Genomic DNA, 5,053 nt, shown 5'->3' on the forward strand with positions numbered 1-5,053 from the left:
TATAAGTAAGACTTGAAGGACTTAGGACCGATAGCTCGCCTTATTTCCTGTTCTTGTTTGATTGTGGACTTAGGGTAGATGTTATCCGTCTGACTGTCGTTGATTTCTTAGTTATATATCATATATATATTAGTGTTGGATACGAGTATTTTCATTTCATTCGATGATTAAACCACTAAACTGACATGTCTCATACGTACTAAGTTAACTATAATAGGTATAGTTAAGGTCACTATTACTCGCTATAGCTACTACTCTACACCCTATAATACATACTATTATGATACTATACGCTAATAAGAGAACACAATACAAGTTATACAAAAGACCACTTCACTATAATTCAAGGGAAAGCATTAATCAGGGGATAACACACTAATTCACTATGAGATGCGTATTCGCTACATATATGTATAGATTTATACGGGGCAGACACTATTACATCCCGACTGAGAACCTCGGTCTGAGCCGTGCAGGCCCAGGGATGCCACTATTTCTCTACACTATGCATGACCAGGAAGGTCATGGGGTACTCTATTACTCACACTATCAGTAGCATACAAAGAATACACTACATTCACACTAAAATACTAAACTAAAGGTTAAGTTAATATCCCGAAGTAACTAAGTATCTAACACTGAAGGAAGTTGATACCCTATTATTGACTTCAGGCATAACTTACCATATTGTATTACTTATTTGAGAGTCACTATTACATTTTACGCTAAATGTTTTCAAAGATGGAAATGGCATGTTTCTTAAAAGGTTTTCACTTACAAAGTATTTCTGGGAAATATAGGATTTTCTAAGTTTTACTACTACTTATGACTGTAAATTACAACTTTACATACTATTGGTTTTAATGTTCTTTATACAAAAACTCACAGTAAACTCTTATGAACTCACCAGCTTTGTGCTGATATTCGTTTTCAAAATAACTTGTATCCTCAGGACAAAGATAGACAATTACAGGTGCAACTTTTTTTTTGGGGAAGTGGAGCTTACAAGATCCATCTCCTATTTTTGACATATTTTTGATGTTTGTTGAACATTACAAAACACACTTGTAATTAAGCTCTATGCAATACAATGGTTGTATGTTTCTTGTTCTTAATATTATGCAATTGTGATGATACTGTACATGACGTCCTCCACCCCTAAACGTTTTCCGCCGTTATTGGTTTTGGGGTGTGACATAATGTCACTTCATATCGACACCTATGATATAAATAAACTGAGTGGGTTAGGTTGGGAAACTTGGTGAGTACATAGGGTTTTCAACCCACAATAATATAATTATTATGTTTAAACAATTAAACAGTCAACCCAATTACCCATCCCCATTATTTTCTTTATTCTTAAGGATCTACCCTAAGAATCAGCTATTCCTCGTTCATTTATTCCTAAGGAGTATCCTAAGGAATAGGTACGAATTCCATTGTTGTAAATGACACATCTGTCAAGCACAATCTGCTAATTCTATCACTGGGGCGCAACTACCAAAATTTGTGACATTCTCTATGGCGCGCATCTGCCGAAATAGTCCTTTAGGCGCATCTGCCGGGGTTATGAGGTTCTCTATTAGGCGCTCCTGCCGGTAGAGTCCTTTAGGCGCATCTTTCGGGTTTTATTGACAGTATCGTTTTCGAGAGTCCACGCGTAATACATATCAATGGGTTTTTAGAGTACACCGGTGAAAACATCGTTCACAACACCTACAGGTTGCGAGCCTGCTAGTGTTCCACTGGATTGTCTAGAATAGTCCGTGGTTGTCATCCATACTCTGCTGAATGACGGGGCCATCATTTGGGAAAAAGGCTTCTCACATCGTCAACCTCTCACCCTCACCTCACGGTCTATTTCACCTCTCAACTCATCATCTAACTCATATTTCATCTATTACATCTACCCATGTCTTACCCCAACTTTTTCGTAGACATAAAATACATATACAGTTTAAATCATTTAAAACGTGTATAAAATCGTTCACCCAGCATAGATAGCAAGTATTCAGATAATATGCACACATAGCACGTAATTTATATAAAATACTTCATATCTATGTGTAAGCTGAAAGTAACTATGCACTCACCTGAAAGGTGGTGACTCGGCACTCGGACAACGCTCTGATACTCTCAAAACACTTTCCTACGATAAAACCTAGTATCAATACCACTAGGGTTTAGTCTAACGATAACTACGACAAATTAATAGCCTTACTATTATTACTATTATATAAACGTTAAATAACACTCAATATAACTCATAATAATAGCCCAAATAATTATTTTAAGGACCTAATAACATTACAATAATTATTTGAAAGCTATATTAAAAGTTGTGTAAGGGTAGCTCACTTACAGCGGATTTTAAAGAAAATTGGGCTTTGCTCGGAGCAGCGTTTCGAAACTGAAAGACCCTTTTTCTCGGGACTCCGGGAGCCTCGGGGCTTCCCTCGGGTGCTAGGGGGTTTACCTAGGGTTTAGGGGGGGGGGGGTTTGGAACTCTAGAGAGAGTAAGATCTTGGATAGAGATTGAATTTTGGTGTGAAAAACTCGGAAAGGCTCGCACCCTATTTATAGGCCGGAGGACTTTGGATTACGCTGGGTGTACTCCGCGGATAAGGCCACCAGCTCGGATCCAGATGTCTTCGTATGTCGGATGGATAAGGGTGAGGGTACGTGGAGCGTGCCGACTTCAGACACGGGGCGTATGCAAGGGCTACGTGTCATCCATCCGAAGCGAGTGGTGATCAGCAAGCGACGCTCCAGATGCTGCCACGTCATCAACTTCGCACCAGATTCGTGATTTTCTACTCCGACTTCTAAAAATCATAACTCTCGCATACAAACTCCGTTTTTGACGATTTTTATATCCACACGAAGGTGGGAATGAACTCTACAACTTTCTTTTGGACTCCATTGGCAAATTTTGAATCTATTTTAAAAGTTATATTATTAACAGGCCGGGAGAGGATTGGTCCGTTAAATTCTAATAACTTCTTCATCCGATGTCCGTTTTCGCCCATCTTTTTCTCGTTACGCTACTCTTAACGAGATCTTCGATTCTCGTTCAGGTCGTGTCGGCTAAAAACCGCTCGATCTAACATTTGAATTTCGGGTTGTACACTGCTAATCCGAAACATCAAAAAATCATAACTTCCTCATACGAAGTCAGATTTGGGCGTCCTTTTTATCGACGCTGTTAGTTTAACATATTCTACGACTTTTGTTTAGATTGCTAAGGCTAAATCTCGCTCTATCGAAAATTCACTATTTACGCTTCCCGGTGCCGTGTCGGTTCCGCTGCGAAACTTCGACGGGTCATAACTTCTTCGTTATAACTCGGACTTCGGCATTCTTTATATGTACGGAAACCTTGTAACATATACTACAACTTGGTTGAGATTATTTATTCTATATAATCTTTTGTCGAAATTTTGTTTTCGACCCTTATTGCCTCTACATTAACTAGCCCGGATCTGCAGGTGTTACAATTATCTCCCCTTAGGATGATTACGTCCCTGAATCATCAACGAAACAAGATTGTATAATGACCCCATACGTTATCTCTTCGTCCTAGTTAATAAATGTAACTTCTATGCTACTTCGAACGAGTATCTAACTCTTGGACTCCTTGACTGCAGGCGGTGCTCGGTCTTGCACCTGCTCGTTAGACTTTCAATCATGACCTTCGTGTCACAACCTCATTCTTTATCAGATACTCCTTCTTCTTCTTAACAAACTTAGGATAAGTTAATTTAATTACTACAATTGACCGATGTGTCATATTCTAATGACATATCATCGTATGTAGCAACGCTTAGACTCAGGTCTCTTAGTGTTAAATTCTGGAATGGAATACGCCTTCCTTCATGGTCTAATGTGATATAATCACATTTTAACATGTAGCCTTTCTAGCTACCAACTTCTTTAACAACGAGCGCGATACTTCTATTGATCGCTTTGATTTCAATCATTTGGTTTAAGTCGGACGCTACATCAAACTTGGTTCTCTGAACCACGTAACCTACTCATCGTAGTCGGACTCAATGTGATATGACCACTAGGGTCAGGATAACAACAATCTTCTTAGTCATTACCGAAACAATGGTAACGACATACTTGAATAAAACGAAATCAATTACTAGTTTCTTGGTAACCTTGTGACTTTCCCTGATCCAAGTGTGAGTCCTATGCTTCCGGTAGTACAGACCTCTACTACCTTTCACACCTACTCATACTTGTCCTAAGTATTGTCTCGCAGTCCCCAAATCCTAAAATCACAAAACAATTTAACACATACGAGTGTGTCCAAATAATCATAAAATTTCCCTAGACTCTACTAGGACTTCTTCCATGCATATCTTCAATCATGAATTCTGCTTCAACTCGGTTGGTAATAGACATGCCAAATGATAGGACAACTTCGGGAATTACGCCAATCATTCCATCATCCTGCCGATCGAAGGTGTACTTCGGACGTACTGTACTCCTCTAAACGTACAGCATGACATCTTCTAAATGCAAGATACCACTCTTATGATATCTTTCGATAGGTGTCATTCATCATAAGCCTTTTCATTTCCTCTATTTACTCAATTCTCTATGAGTCTTCACCATGACGTTATTTTCACGGAAGCATGCGTTCAACGCATCAAGACGAGAATATAGATAGAGAATATTTAGACGTGTAATCTTCCTAATTACTCCGAAAAGTTACATGCCAGTTCTAATACCGTAATTAAACGTTTAGAAATCTGAACACAAAAAGTTTCCAGATCCGGTCGGCAACAGACCATAGACCCGATCGTACATTTAGCATCATAAATCATTTAGCACATAAAAACATATTAGGCATTTTCCCTAAATAAGCTAGTGCTTGTGTCTATTCAGGTGTATTACGTAAGACACACTCCTCACAATCGTTGCTTAGCATTCTAAGTTTAAGTCTAGAAATAAATCCATATTCCTAGTTCGCTTAAACTAATGCTCTGATACCAACTGTGACATCCCCATTTTCACAGCCAGAAAAGACCGATTTTGTTTACGC

This window comes from Lactuca serriola, chromosome 8, assembly GCF_051521515.1.
Source record: "Lactuca serriola cultivar US96UC23 chromosome 8, Lser_US96UC23_V15, whole genome shotgun sequence".
NCBI lineage: Eukaryota > Viridiplantae > Streptophyta > Magnoliopsida > Asterales > Asteraceae > Lactuca > Lactuca serriola.